The sequence below is a fragment of the Lathyrus oleraceus genome, chromosome 3 (genome assembly GCF_024323335.1).
Source record: "Lathyrus oleraceus cultivar Zhongwan6 chromosome 3, CAAS_Psat_ZW6_1.0, whole genome shotgun sequence".
NCBI lineage: Eukaryota > Viridiplantae > Streptophyta > Magnoliopsida > Fabales > Fabaceae > Lathyrus > Lathyrus oleraceus.
In genome coordinates this window covers 298988229-299005101 of record NC_066581.1, presented here as the reverse complement: position 1 = coordinate 299005101, position 16873 = coordinate 298988229, and the positions used below count along the sequence as shown (strand labels likewise).

General features: G+C 37.2%; 1 long non-coding RNA gene across 1 annotated transcript; it reads right to left on the bottom strand.

Moving 5' to 3' along the window:
- Positions 1-6588: 6588 nt before the first annotated feature.
- Positions 6589-7052, bottom strand: LOC127127207 (uncharacterized). The gene is made up of 2 exons (XR_007805278.1): positions 6920-7052; positions 6589-6830 (listed from the first exon to the last, which is right to left on the bottom strand). It is a non-coding gene; the product is annotated as an uncharacterized LOC127127207 (long non-coding RNA).
- Positions 7053-16873: the final 9821 nt, after the last annotated feature.

Below are 16873 nucleotides of genomic sequence, written 5' to 3'. Positions count from 1 at the left end.
TAAGCATCTGACATCAAGGGATCTACCACAATGAACATGAATTGAGGAACTTGATGACTCAAAAGTGTAGAACTCCTGAAACTCCATTGAGCAGGGGAAAATCACTTCTCTTGATCATATCAGTCGGAATGTTTAAAGATCTTGTTGAGCAGAAAGACAAACCGCTTTGAGATCCCATCGATCAGAGGCAGTCACGCCAAGAAATCTCTATAAGATTCAGTCAATCTGAAGTAGTTAAGTCGAGATTTGATCAATCTCTCTGGAGATCAGTAGGTCAGGGGCATTCCCTCAAAGATCAGCCAACCAGAGGCAAAGTTACTTCAAGGCTCGTACTGGGGTAGGCCACCCCAAGAGCACAAGAAGTTAATCTCCCTGAAATGGTTAATCAGAGGAATGCAGTTCCGAGACACTGGGGCAGATACGATTGCGATAATCCACAACGAAGTTGCTTCATAACTTGCGATTGGGGGAATCCGTGCAGATATCCAACAGAATGGGGCAAGACGGTCCAAAGAGAGAAAGGTTTTCTCCTTGCATGTGAAAGCTTTTCAGATCCATCTTGGGGAATCCGAAGGTCTGCGTCAGATCCATCCTCCAGCAACATCAAGAAGTCAGATGTCGGGAAGTCATGTGAGACGCAACCCACTCTCCATAAATCAGAAGCCTCGTAGCATAAGCAAAAATCCCCTCAACATTCATTGCATCATTCCCAAGATCGGGGGCATCCGTAGACCCTCATATCATTACATCAACCTGTCACGCATGATTCATATCATTTCAATCATACATATCATCCATCATAGCACAAAATCTCTTTAACAAGGGAGAAGTAATCCCAAAACTCTCTTGGCACTATTCAACAACCCATTTTCGTTTCCAAACCTCTCGTAAAGTCCAATTCTCGTTGGCAAAACCCCTTTTCTCTAACCCAACTCATGTGATTCCTACCCATATCTCTCAAATTCGAAAGACTAGTCAAGCCATCATCAGTGTCTATCACTTTTTTCAATAACCATCGGTATTGATCTCCCTTCGCTCGTCGGTGTCTATCAGTTTTTTTCAATACTCGTCGGTATTGTTCTCCCTTCGCTCGTCAGTTTCTATCATTTTTTTCGATACCCTTTGGTATTGATATCTCTTTTCTCCAAATCACAGAGTTGTATATGATCACCTTTCTTTCAATGTTAAATGTTATGATGTTATTACCTCTAACCTTAGAGTTGAGAGACCATTTTATACCCGACCTCAGAGTTGATGCCAATTCCTACTCCAACCTCAGAGTTATTGTCTATTTCTCTTATTCCCGACCTCAGAGTTATTGTCTATTCCTTTCATATCCGACCTCAGAGTTGTATGTTAACCCCTTACCCAACCTCAGAGTTGTTATCCCTCTTTACACCCGACCTCAGAGTTGATGGTGGTTTTTTCTCCAACCTCAAAGTTGTTGTCTATTTCTCTTATTCCCGACCTCATAGTTGTTGTCTATTCTTTTTTTCAACCTCAGTGTCGTCTCCCTTTTCCAACCTCAGTGTTGTCACCCCTTTTCCAACCTCAGTGTTGTCGCCACTTTTGCCGCCTCAGTGTTGTCGCCCCTTTCCAACCTCAAAGTTGTTGCCCCTTTTCCAACCTCAGAGTTGTTTCCCCTTTTCCAACCTCAGAGTGTTGCCCTTTCATTCCCAACCTCAGAGTTGTCGCCCCTTTTTCAGCCTCAGAGTTGTCGTCACTTTTTGTGTTACCCCAACCTCATAGTTGTATGTTTCCTTTCCTTACCCTGACCTCAGAGTCATTGCCCCTTTTCCAGCCTCAGAGTTGTTATCGCTTTTCTTATTCGCCAGCTTCAGAGTTTTTGTTTGTCGTTTTATTTCCAACCTCAGTGTTGACGTTTGTTATCCTTTTTCCAACCTCAGAGTTGTTGCCCCTTTTCCAGCCTCAGAGTTGTTGTTTACCGTTTATCGTCCCACCTCATAGTCGAGTATATGCTTGTTTCCAACCTCGAAGTTGGCGTTTACCATTTTTCGCTCCCAGCCTCAGAGTTGAGCAACTACATTTTTCCAACTTCGGAGTCGGTGTATCTCTTTCTTGCCTCAGAGCTTAGACCCTACTTGTTCCAACCTTAGCGTTGACGATTACCGTCCTTTCCCAGCCTCAGAGTTGAGTATCTACCTTTTTTCCACTTCATAATGGATGTACCGTGTTCCCCCTAGCCTCAGAGTTGAATGTCTATCTTTCCCCGACCTCAAAGCTGAATAACTATCTTTTTTCAGCCTCCGAGTTGAACAACCACCTTTTTCCAACCTTAGAGTTGACGATTACCTTTAGTCTCTAGCCTCATAGTTGAACGACTACCTTTTTCCAACCTTAGGGTTGACGATCTATCTTTTCCTAGCCTCAGAGCTAAACGTCTATCTTTTTCCAACTTTGGAGTTAACGTACCTTTTCTTGCCGTGGCCTCAGAGCCAAATGCCTACCTTTTTCCAACATTGGAGTTAATGAACTTTTTGCCCCTAGCCTCAGAGCTGAATGGTTTCCCTTTTCCCAACTTTTGAGTTATTATGCCATCTTCTTATCCTCTAACCTCAGAGTTTATACCTATAAACCCAACCTCAGAGTTGACGCCTACTACCTTTGTTCTCGGCCTTAGATTCGATGTTCATTTGTCCCCAACTTCAGAGTTGACGCCTACCCTTTTACTAGTCCCAGAAACGATGTTGATCACGATTTGTTTCCAACCACGGAGTTGAGAATGTCCAGTTTTACCCCAGTCGCAGTATTAAGGTCAGGATGTTTTAATCCCCAATGATCAGTGTTGCTTTTGCTTTTGTCCCCAACCTCAGAGTTGACGACCAACTATTTACATTCCAAATTCCCTATTGTCGTCCCCAACAAAGTCATTTGTCATCCTGAAGCCCGGATGTTGCTTGGCAAACAAGTTCCGAAGACAATCACCATATATCCCCCAGCGGAGAATTCTTTCTCGGTGCCTTCTAAAACACTTGTTAGTGGAGATAAAATGAAAAAATAATCAATCATATTGCATTAGCATACTGCATACGTCATGCATATCTAACTGCTCATATACCCATCTACCACATAACATTCTGATTCCCAGCAGTTGCCCTACACATAAACTAGCTTGTTCATCCCGCATTTCCAAGTGAAAAGACCCCCTTGTGACCTATCTTCACATTGAATTTCATTTGTTCCCGGTGGGCAAATTTCCCAGTATTCTAGTATTTAATCCTCTCCTACCTTTATTGTTTGGAAGTCGTTGTTATCCGTACAATTCAGGTCCGAGAAGATTAAATAGGGGCAGCTGTCATACCCAGAAATTCTCCCTACCATTCACATAATCATATAGGTCACTAACCCAAACATTTGCATATCATCTTCGTCCATTCATTTCATTTGAATAAGCATGGTTCAACTAGAGGCGGCATATGACTTGAATTCAAGTGTTTCTTGGTGCACTGATGCATTTGTTCAGTCATTTCATTCAACCATGGTTTAATACAATTTACAAGTCTTATGATCATTTGGGTCCGTTGGTTCACTGCATGTCGTTATCCGATTCATATTTTCATCATTGCATCATAATCTTTTTCCCGATTGATTTTAGTTTCAAATTTATTTTTGAAGTTCAAATTGATTTTAATTCGAAATCGATTTTGGATATTCAATTTGATTTTTGAGATTTAGATTAATTTTGGAATTTATGTCATCTTTTATTTCAAATTAATTTTAGAAATTTTGATTGAATTTAAACTATTTCTTACTAACGGGTCATGCTTGTCAATAATAGAACTTAAGCTCATTCATCTTTTTTTTATGTTAAAAAATCCATTTTTTTGTTAGGCCCAATTGTAAGCCCATGATCCACTTTGGTTATCCAATAACTATACATGTACAAACCAAATGTCCACACCAATTTTAATCCAAATTTGTAGTCCATGTCCATTATCCACCTAATCATAATGCAATTATCCATTAATCCAAATCCAATTTTTAATCTCATTAAGTCACTCATATCCATATTCCAAGTATTCAAATAAATGAATAAAGAAAACAGCTGTATAAGCCAGCGCAGTACTACAAGCTGCAAAGTCAAACACAGTTCAAAACGCAAAGTACAAAGCTGGGGAACTCAAGTCAAACCAGAAAACGAAAAACTCCAAGCTGTAACAAGTAACGCAGCCAAACAGCATGAAAGTGCAAAGAGTAAAACGCAGCTACAATGCGTTAACGACAACAAGTTACAACCAATTGAAACGACGTTCCAGCATGTAAACGACAAATGAGAAATTAAAACGCAGAGTTACAATTGAAACGTGGTGCAACATCAATTCAAAAGCTCATCCAATCTCAAATAAAAAGTCTATATAAACACAGTTGATGAAGTGAAATGGGGCTCTCGCTCGAACCATTCTTCCAGAACTCTTCTCCCTCACTTTTCTCTACTAAAAACTCTTCCCCCATCCGCTTCAATCTTCGTCGAACCGCCAATAACCGGCAAATCCCCGCATCACGATCCAATCTTCATCGAACGCACTGATTCTTGCTTAGGAAACGAATCGAATCACCACAAGAAAATCTGCAAAAAAATTGCAAATATAATCGCCGAAGCACCATACCAAAACAAATCGATAGTGGAGAAAAAGGAAGAAGACGGAAAGGCAATTACGAAGAGCTCACCAGAGTTGCAAGATTGATGTTGTCGACGAAGTCGTCGTTTTCATCGCCGGTAGGCTAGTTTTCTTCTTTGAACGTTGATTGATCGGTCGCTATGATGTAGTTTGGTATGACTTTTCATTCGCCGTTTGCTTCGTATCCGTCTTCGTCGGTAAAGAATCGGTGTCGCGTTTTTCAATTTTGACGGTTGTGCTTAGGGCGAGAGAGGTGAGACTAAGAGTGAGGTGACACGGGAGGTCGTCTTAAGGAGCCGACGGTGACGCATGCGATGCGGCTAGGTCCATCGTGACCTGTTCCTTCCTCGAAAATTTTACCCTATACCCCTACAATTGTACCCATACCCCTACATTTAAATTTTTTTGACCAAAATACCCTCATATAAATAGGGTATATTTTCCGTTTCAAATTTTTTTTACCATTTTCGTTGAAGACTTCCGGAGAAGAAAATTTTTTGGCGTTTTTGCATTGTATACCGGAACACTTAAGAGTAAGTCTTCCGGTTTGAAAATTGTATACCGGAACACTTCTCTTAAGTGTTCCGGTTTGTTGTTTTTTTGGACACTGAACCGGAAGTCTTCTAGAAAGTCTTCCGGTTTGTATACTTATATACCGGAACACTTTCTTCAAGTCTTCCGGTTTGGATGATGTGTACCGGAACTCTTCTTTGAAGTGTTCCGGTACGTAATTTTTTTTTTTTTTTTTTAATTATTTTTTTTTACATTATTTTTGCAGTGGTTCGAAGAAGAGGTGCAGATGGTCGGATTCCAGTCCGCACGTTAGACCGGGGTGCATCTTCATCTGCAGCTGCAGCTGAGCCGACTGGATATCCAGGAGGGCCGTACGATACATCGCTTTTGGTGAAGTACGAGCATCATGTTGCTCGACATATATGGTTCGGTGAGGTAAGTAAACGGACTATATTTGAAAATGAATAATAGTTGAATATTTTATAATTTGTTTTCTAATATGTGTTTTAATTGTTTTTAGGAAAGAGGACCAAAGAAAGAGTTGAAGGTTGCCGGACATGGACTGAAGTTGAATTCTAGGGTTCCATTGGCTCTTCCACCACAGATGGAGAGTTGGGTATCTAGATCCGGTTTAGCTTCACTGCAGAGAACGAGTCTGAACAAGATAGACACAAATCTTGTCTCTGCATTTGTGGAAAGATGGCATCTAGAGACATCTTCATTTCACATGCCGTTTGGTGAAATGAGCATTACTTTAGATGATGTCGCATGTCTACTTCACTTGCCCATTAGGGGTATCTTTTGGAGTCCTCAGGATGTGACTGAAGAGCTAGCTGTTGAACTTGCTGTGGACTACCTAGGAGTGTCACAGAGTCAGGCACAGTCACATGTTCGGAGCTGCAGGGGGTCGTATTACAAGTTGGAGTGGTTATATGATATATTCGTACATCATAGGGCTGCTTCCAGCTGGGCATATGCGACTAGAGCATATCTATTGATGTTGGTGGGTTCCACCATATTTGCTGATAAGACCTTTACACTTGTAGAGGCACGATACCTCCTCCTGTTTAGGGACTTGGATGGATGTTCAGGATATAGTTGGGGAGCAGCTGCACTAGTTACCCTCTACCGATATCTTGGAGATGCGTCCATGTACAGTTGCAAACAGCTAGGTGGATATCCTACTCTCCTACAGGTATATAATTTAATTTTGTTAATTAAGTGTTGGATTCATTTTATAAAATATTGTAACTTAATTTGTTTTATTTATTATGTTTTTATTTTGTAACAGTGTTGGATTCACGAGTATTTTCCAACTGTTGGAAAAAGAGGGGAGAATTGGAATCCTGCTGGAAACTGTGGTCTTCCCCGAGCGATGAGATGGTCATATAGACAGGGAGTCCACAGTTTTCTGATTTATTTGAAGCTTTGCATATTTCTCGTTCACATTGATTATATGTATTAAGCTTTGAATATAATAGACATAATAATATAGATTTCATGTTTTGATTACATATTTATGTTTTGATTACATAATCATGCTAATACAGGTGTAAGTAATTGCCAATGTTGCATACGTCCTGCAAATCCTAGCATCCAAGTAGTTGCTATATGAGAACGAAATTTCTTCCAATCTAATGTGACCGGTGGCAATGGAAACCCCTCTTTCATGTTAACCTGATAAAGTAAAATAATTAAAAGATTAAGTCATATAACATAAAATATTAACTGGAATAATTAAAATATTTAGACATAAAAATACATACCTGAACCCAATGATTCTGGTTAACAAAACCAATGCAATAAATAGAGACATTTGGTGAATGTGAACTTGTCATCGGAAAGAAAGTGATGCACGGATTGCCTAAACAGACAAGTACAACATTATAACGATTGGCTATCAAGTAACCCATATCTGGTAGACTCATCCATTTTTCAGGTGGTTGTGAACCAAACGATTCTATCATCAAAGATTCTCTCACAGCTGACAACCGATTAGAAAATAACTTGTCATACAAAGTTGACCTATCCTTGTCTATTAATTCCAACCCCAACTCTCTGCGAACCATTGACCAACCATCCTCACCATATCCATGCAATGATGCAATGACTCTAAATCCACAATTACCATCTGATTCAACATTAACTACATCTTCAATGTATGACCTAATATGATTAGGAAATTGAACAATGAATTGTGGTTGCTTCTTTGATAATTTGATCTTCTTCGAAGTCTGTGATGGTTGAGATTGCCTTTGTGAAGATTGAGATGCCTTATCAACATACTCATGATACGAAGGGTCCCTATAAACATCATAATCTGCTGGTTTTTTCCCTTTCTTCTTCACTCCTCCTTTGGTTTTTATTTTCTCAGGTGGTGGACACAATGTTGTCATTGTTGGGTATGCTAGTTCACATACCCTACTCCTTAATGCCCTTTTCCCAACAACATCTAATGACCTAAATCGTCTCCACAACTCATCCATTGCAGCTGTCATATCCACCTCTGATCCATCATCTTCACCTTTCTCTAACTCAACTTCCATAGTTAGTTTCCTCCAATGAACATGAACAGCATCAATGGGTATCGGTATACCACCTACTCTGTATCTTCCTAACTCACAAGCACAAGGTAACCCATAAGATGTTCTAAGAGTACAACCACATATTTGCCTGTTAGTTCCAACATAATCAACTCTCAATAACTCTTCAGCAATACGTCTCAAAGCAGCTCGAGATACGGAACCACGCAAATAACCATAAAAGGGACTTACGTGCGCGTTCTCAACTTCGTAAAAACTCTTTTGAAATGAAGCTCTAATGTTTCCAAGTTGTAACCTCAAGTTGTTATTCATGGCTTCCCAACATTTGACCATGTCACCTATACTGTTTCCTAACATCTGCTTTAACTTCCAATGAGCAGATTCAACCCTAAAAATATCAGATATAAAAAATACCATTAGATATTGAAAATATCAAGTATTAAAAATATCAGATATTGAAAATAACACATCAAAAAACATAAAAAAAAATCAAATATAAAATTATAAGACGTACCGATTAGTCGTTGTGTTACCCAAATGTAGGACTCGATTAATCCATGCTCCAACAAATCTATGCCTATGTGGAGTCAACCATGTGTCTTTCACATAATTAATAAATCCACTATAATCAACACATGCTTGCTCAAGTTGATGCAACCGCTGACCATACTCAACCTCATCACTAGCCCAGACAACTTCCATCCATAATGTGTCTATCGTCTTTTGCAGGTCATTCACCACATGTTGTTTGTATTTGGCACCAACGTTTTTGTTAATGTGAAATCTACATAGCAAATTAATCGAGTTGGGAAACACAACTTCAATTGCTTTCATCAAAGCAAGATCTCTATCTGTCAAAATCACTTGTGGACACATGTCTTTCTTCACAAACAACTCTTTTAATTTCTCCAATACCCAGCAAAAATTCTCTGTTTGCTCAGACTCCATATATGCAAATCCAACAGCAAAAGTCAACTCAGTCGATGTCATGCCAACAATTTCAAACAAAGGTTGTCTATATTTGTTTGTCTTGTAGGTGCTATCCATAACTAACACAATCGGAAATATATTCAACAACTTCACTGAATCAGGATGTGCCCAAAATATCTCTCTCACCACTTCCGAGTCATCCTTTTTTCTACTCCAATACACATATCCTGCATCCTCAATAAGCTTAAACAGATGTTGTATCTCACTCCTTGGACCTCTTATCTCTTTTTCTATCACACTCTTATGCTTGTATACTTGCGTAATACGAGTGACATTCTCAGGAAACTTGTCTTGCAAGGAAAGCAAAATGTTTCTAGGTGCTACATGTCTCTTTGCCAAATCAGCGACATGTTGCTTCTCATCTGTGGTCAACCTACCAATAAACGAATGACCTTCTAATCTATCAGGTAAACCATGATTATGTAACCCACATTTTACATCAATCTTCCAACCAGATCCATCTTTCGCCGGAGTCGACCTGATTTTAAATGGACATCCACATTTCTTGGACGCACTTTGGGTACCACTATCACTAATCTTGTGTTTCCCACCTTTATCACAGCCAAATATTATTTTGTTACTTCTCCCTCTCTTCCCCGTTTCAGTATCTGAACGACTGATAATAACAGTTACTTTATTGTCGATTCCAACCTCTTTAATCCATCTGATAACCTCTTCTCGTGTACCAAATCTTTCCGTCGTCATAAACGCATCAGTAGTATCTACACATATTTTGGGAAGATTTTCCATTTCTGTAAAAAAAAAAAAAAAAAAAAAATTAAAAAAAAAAAAAAAAAAAAAAAAAACACGTACCGGAAGACTTAAAGAAAGACTTCCGGTACACAAAAAAAGCAAACCGGAACTCTTCTCCAAAGAGTTCCGGTATGCAAATTTTTTTTGAAATTTTTTTATGTGAACCGGAACTCTTTCCTTAAGTGTTCCGGTTTGTTTTTTTTTGTGTTCCGGAAGTCTTCCCAAAAGTCTTCCGGTTTGGAAAAATACATACCGGAAGTCTTTTTGCAAGTGTTCCGGTGCGAGGGGTGTGAAAGTGTAATTTTTGGAATTTTCAACTGAATGGTAAAAATGAAATGGTAAATTGGTTAAAACCAATTAAGGGTAAAATGGGAATTTTTAAATTTTTGTAGGGGTATGGGATTAATCGTAGGGGTACAAGGTAAAATTTTCTCCTTCCTCTCGTGGCCGCGGCTGAGCATTAGTGGAGATGAGGGGAACAAATCTTTGGTTCCTTCTTATTCTCTATTTTGGGCTTTGGCTGAGCCCAAGCAATTTTGGCTTGTACATCCCCCCTCTAGGCCTGGTACCCCCCTCTATTTGGGCTTAATTTTGAAATCCGAGGCCTGCTTGTTTTTAATCCATTTCCATTTTGTTAATTGTTTTAGATAATTTTGATAATGACTAGAATATTAATCATGTTGTTTGTAGAATGCTAATTGGATAATGATTTTTGCTAATTGTTTGATAATTAGAATATTGGTCTTGTTTTTGTAGGTAATTAGAATGTTGATTGAATCCTAATTTTGTTAATTGTTTGATAATTCGAATATTGATTTTAATAATTGTAGCATTTTGATTAGAGTATTGATTTTGTTAATTGCTTGAAATTTTAGAATTCCATTTTAATAATTTGGTTTTGACGATTGTTTTTGGTATTTTGATTTTAATTTGACATGAATAATTGTTTTTATTTTAGAGTTTTATTTGTTTCTTATTTTTTATATTTGTTTGATAATATTAGAATTGTTTTGATATTTTAGATTGTTTTAGATTTAATATTTGATATGGATTTTGAATCTTATCATTTTCTCTTTAATTTTGATTAATCCTAACATTCAACATCTAACTTCTAATTCTTTAATTTTCGCATCTATCTTTTAATTCATGCACCTAACTTCTAACTCTTAACTATTTCGCATCTAATTTTTAATTTCCGCTCCTAACATTTAATTATTGTCATTTACTTAATTTATTTTTATTTTGCTTTATATTTCATATTATACATTCTCCATCTCATTCTAAAATGAACCTAAAAATGGATTAGACTTAAAAAATACAAAAAGACACACTAACTCCCTTAGCATGGAAAAGACATTGGAATGGACTTAGGGACTTCTCATTAGGACCCTTGCAAAAGACCTTGGACAAATATACAACCCGGACATGGAAAGGAGCATTCAAGACTCAAGAACTTGTAATCTTTTATGCATTTTCTAGTTTATGACACAATTGCACACACAAGGCTTTCTCTTGGGATGCCTAACAATGAGACCTTTTATTTCCTGCACTCCCTTGTACTTTACATGTACCCCCTCCCCTTTCCAATGTATGCTTTTACTTGCTTTCTTTTATTGTTTTATAGCTACTCCTTAGGCATTATGAGCGCTCATTATTTCGCAATCAATAATCAAACCCTTGATCCAACGTCAAACGGTATTTTCTTAAATCAAAATCAATAATCAAACCCTCAATCCAACGTCAAGCGGTCTTTTCTTAAATCAAACTCAAAAACACAATAAATGGAGACTAGGATTATACGCCACAAGCCTTAAGTGGTAAAGAAGGGATGAGAATGGAGTTTTCCTACACTCGTTCTGAATGCTTCGAACACAAGACATTTGGCTTGGTAGTTCGAGGTATTCACCTTTATCCATAGTCTTTAGTGCAATTCGAAATCAATAACACCTTTCTCAAAACCTAAAAACAACTTCAACGCATTCAAACCTTTTGCTTGAGCCTTAGGGCATCACTTTCGAAAACCCTTCTTCAAGGTAATAAAATCAACAAAACAAACAAACCTTTTAAACCCACGAATTACGGGGCTCTGATTTCTCACTTTAACAAGTAGGCATATGTAGCGGTAAATTCATGATCATCAGGCTATGAATAATCTAGACATCAAATAACAAGAGTCGCCACCGCGCTTTTATTGTTTCCAAGGGAAAAGGTAAAAAGTACGAACAAAACCCAAAAGTAAGAAGTTTTCAAATCAAAACTAATAAAATTTCAGAGATTACAGGTAAGGGGGTTGGTTACACAGAGGGAAGGTGTTAGCACCCAAAGTGTCCTAGGTACTCCTAGGGATCCCTTTTTGTGTGCACGTATATTTGGTACAAAAATGATGTTTACAAACAAATAGAATGGGGGATGAGAAAAGAATTCATTAATTATATTTTTGTGATTGACAAGACCTGCGGACTTGTGCCTACGTACCAACATAAAAATGAGGGATCAAAACCTCGTAGTTCGTGATACAAATTTCAAAGTGGATGCATTGCTTTTAATAAAATTTAAGTTTGAAAGGCACAAAGGCCTAAAAATGGTTTGAATGAGTTAGTTCTTTTTTGGATTTTGAAAGTTTGTGTCAAGTATAGTTAAGTTTATTTACAAATTTGATTTAAGAAAAGAAGTTTGAAAATGCAATGGCATAAGGCCAAAGTTTCTAGTTTACAAAGTGGTCAAAGTTTATAACAAAACAAGTTCAAACAAAGAAAAATTTTAAAAAGGAGGAAGAAATTTTGAAATTTAAGAAATGGGGAGAAGATGAAGAGACTAATCCCATGCACAAAATTAAAAGTTAAGGGTTGAAAAGATCTGGCCAATGGGTAGCAATCCAATAGACAAGAATGTCAACAGAAACCCAAATTCCCTTGGACATTTAGAATCAAGCAACACACAAATGCACAATTATATTATCTTGAAGAGCAAGGCATCAAATAAAGATAGCCACATCCAAGCTTTAGACACTCCATGGTCTTCTTCAAATTAGCCCATGTAACAGATGAATTCCACAAGTCACAAATTCAAAATAACAGCTTCACAATGATCATGTTGCAGATAAACTCAGAGAGATCTTGAATGATGTATCAGATGAAGTTCAAATTGCAAGCACTTGGTTTCACAAAAGTTGCCATTGGCCAAGTCCTTTAGCATAGGAATGTTGCCTAAATTCTAAGTCCATTTGTCCAAGATCAAGTCAACAGTCCACACAAAGGTTTTTTTAGGGTTTTTGTTGTTATTATATACATTAATGGCCAAAGAACACACAAGCAAACAAAGTATACACAAAATGGAATATATCACACAATATGGTCCAAATGGACGAAGTGAAAATTGCATTAACATAAACAATTAGAATGGTATGAATAATGGCAAATGAATAAAGACTAAAATTAAATGACATTAAAGTAAATGGCTTGAAATTAAAAGTTAGTTGTTAATGAGTTAGAAGTTAGTATTGTTTTGCTTTTGCTTTTCATTTTTTAAGTCATTCTTTCGAGAACACTCAACCCACTTATCACAAGCATGGATCCTTGAGCCAAGACATCTTCCAAAGGAAGGAAAAAATGCCAAGTCTCCACACAATACCATGAAAGAGGGGAGACTTACAATCTCACTAACTGGAATGCTATGCCTTTTGTGTCACAAATTTAGCACTATGTTAAGCAATCGTAATTGGACTTATGTAGAATTCGCAACTATTTGAGGTCGGGCAATATAATTTTGGTGTTAATGCATGTTAGAGACATAGTATAATGGACTATGCTCATGAAACATACCACACACAAAAAGAATATGCAAAAGAGGTGGTCTAATCTCATCCATACTTATGTTGATTTTTCAATCAACTAACCTTAGGACTTTAAGATATCATAGGCCAAATGAGATGAATACATAAAGAAGGGGAATGAGACGAAGAGGGAGGGGAATGGATCAAAACTCAAATTGGTCAAAGGAGGACTTTTACCAAATAAATATCATCCATTCATTTTGGGAGATGGAATGTACATTCCATCAATCCCCTAAATCCAATGATATTAACTTGACAAAGTCAAATCAACCTTGACCAAGACCCAACAACAAGAGTCAAACTCAAACAAGTCATCACAAATGGTCAACATAATTAATTGGCATTTATTCAAATTAAAAAGACTAAAATAATACATTTAAATTAAATATGGTTTATCAAATTCCTAAAACCTCATCAAAACACCAAAGAAATGGCCATGAGATTTATCATAGGTCAAATAAGGTCAAAGGACCTTGGAGAAAAAATTTCAGAATTTTTAAAGACTTAAAAGTATTTTTAAACAATTCAAAACAAACAAAAAATCAATTAAATCATGAAAAATATTAATAATGATCCAAAAAATAATTTTAATTCAAAATATGAAAGAGGAAATCATTTGAAATTTTTTGGTGAAACTCTCATATTTTTTGGATCAATATTAAAATTAATATGAATTAATGAAAATAAAAGGATTAAAATGAAAATCAGAAAATAGCAAAAAACGTGGACCACTTGATCTACCTCATTAATTGAGGTGGCAAATCAAGTGGTGGAGAACACGCGTTCCATGGTACACGCTAGTCAACTCATCCACACACCTGGTATTCACAATGAGCGCTCCAGATTAAAACGTTTTAAACAAATCAATGGATCTGAACACTTCCAGCTCATCGTCGGAGTCCAAAGGCCGGTCATCTTCTCCGATGACCCTGACCGGACTGGTTCGATCATCACCACATCAAAAATTACAAAAGAGGACATGATCTTAAAGATAAAATGGTGTAGATCACGAATATCACCTCAATTTTAACTAACTCCACATATATAGAAAGATATGAGGAGTTGAATTTTGAGGTGCATCAACTGAGTTGCTTCGATTTGACCTCTAAGCAACTCAATCTTCTTGCCTATATTGGTAGGACTTCAGACAACCAAAGATACAAGAGAATTGAGTAGAATTGAGTGAGAATCGAAGAGATGAAGTTTTCTGAAAATTACCTTCAATGTTATGCAGTTCTTGATGTTGCTTGCTCCAAACACGATCTGAATTGAGAAGCTAGCAGGAAGTGATTAGAGAGGTTGCAAGGTAGGCTTTGGATCCTGGAGTTCTTGAATCTCCAACAGTTGAGATTCAAACTCAAATTTCAAATTAAAATTTCTCAGGTTTTCCTTTAGAGAGGGTTTCAATGGGGGGCAAAGCTGGCGTGCAAAGTATTGTTTAAATGAGCTCAGAGGCCTTCTATTTATATCCAAAGGGAATGATATTTGCACACTTCAAAAATCTGTCCAAAATTGGCAATGTGGATGGCACGAGATGCATGGGCATGTACAGGCCCATGATACAATGCATTAAGGTCCAAAGTGATTCCAATTGAAGTCTGAATGAAGCTTGAATGACAAGGCATTGTGAACTGAAATTTGTGCAATTGATTCTTTCCAATGATGCAACCCTGTTAAAGCCATGTGCAAACCTAACAATCTTTGTCCAAAATGCATGAACTTGGGTTCTTTGGAAAGCTTGGATCAAAGGGAACAAGTTTGATGTTCAACACTTTTTCATTTGGAGCTTGGAACATAAAGAATTTTGAGGTGGAAGTTTGGAAATTTCAACATGTTGAAAAAATTTCTAAGTGTCAAGCCATATACCTCAATATTCCACCTTACTTAACTTTTTATGTGAGCTTTTAATGAGAAAAGTGTCTTCATAAAATTTGTATATCTTTCAAATTCCTTCAAAATGGTCACCAATTTCATGTCATTTGGATTTAGAATAATAGAGTTATGTATTTTTTAAGTTTGGAAAAATCACTTGTTCAATGGTATATGTCAAAAATGACCTATAATGTAACCTCATATCACATGCTCATAAAAGCTGAATTAGTTCTCACTCCAAACATAAAAGTTGAATTAGATATCTTGAATTTAATTTTTCAACTTGGAAATCTTTCATCTCATGAAAAATGAGCAAGTTATGGCCTTGGGAAGTTGACTTTCAAATTAGGGTTTAGACAAAATGACATATAATGTTTCAACATAGAAAATGATTTTCCAAGAAAAACTAGCTCTAGGTCTCAACATTAAAGTTGTTTTTAATGTCATTTAGATTAACTTTGATCTTGGAATAATTTTCATATGGTAAAAATTATAGGAGATGGGTCTAGGGAGACCCAGTTTTGATCAGATGAATTCATCTGGCCAACCACCATCAACCAACTTGCTAACCTTTAATTCTTTTGACTTTCTTGGCTCATGGTAGATCATATATGAATAAGATGATGAATTTTAGAGTGTCCCTTGAGAAATTTGATCAATCGGTGAGATAGCTTATTGGAGAAGTTACTCAAGATACCCAGTCAAACTAGGGTTTCCAAGGCAAATCACCTTCAAACTCTTGAGAAAACATGATCAATATAACATGTAGGAATCAATGGAACTCATATATGATGCTCATAACCATTCTTGGATCAATTCATGGTTGTGCTCTTTGTCATGAGGGTCTCAAACCCTAGATATGAACTTGATAAATCAATAGAGATCATGCCCTACCTACAAAGGAGTTAGGCAAATGCAAAGATATATTTTTGGTATTTTGGTTTGTAAAATGATAAAATATAAGTATGATACAATCACATAGTGCTTGGTGATCTCTCCCAAAACAAACCCAATGAAAGAGGGGTAAGGAGGATGTCAAGGTATGATCCCAATGCTAATGCTTATGATGAAATTGCATGAGGGATCTTAGGGTCAAAATTGGGGTCTTACAGCATACGTAGGAACGAGGACCCAATCCTTGGTGAGCACGCTAATTTAAAATCTACGTCCATTTTGCAAACCTTTGGCAAGCAAACATTAGATAAACAACATCCACTCAAGCGTAATATCCTAGATGGTTCCCATGGAGTACCATGGATGTGAAAGGTGATAATACTTTCCCCTTGCATAACTGACTTCTGAACCTGTTCGTGGTTGCGATGACCGTTATTTGGAGTTTTCTTGATATTTTCCCTTTCCTTTGGAATAAATAAAAACCGATGGCGACTCTGTATTTTTCGCGTAGCGACAGCTGGCGACTCTGCTGGGGACACCTCCCTAAGCAAGTCAAGCGTAATCTAGGTTGCTTCCTCGCATGTGTGGATGTTTATCCATTTGGTTGTTTGCCTTATTTATTGTCTTTTGCTTTAAACTTTGTAATCTATTATGTGGTTCCATGATCCTATGATACCGAATGGATGACACCTTGATTGCAAGTAGCCTTGTGGGAAAGACTCTCTACCCGAGTCTAGAGTGTAAATTTGAGATAGGAGAGGTTGAGTAGTATGGGCCACCGAGAAGCTTTTCTCGTAAGGGTCGATGCGAGATCCTCGCTTAGAGTAGACTCTTTT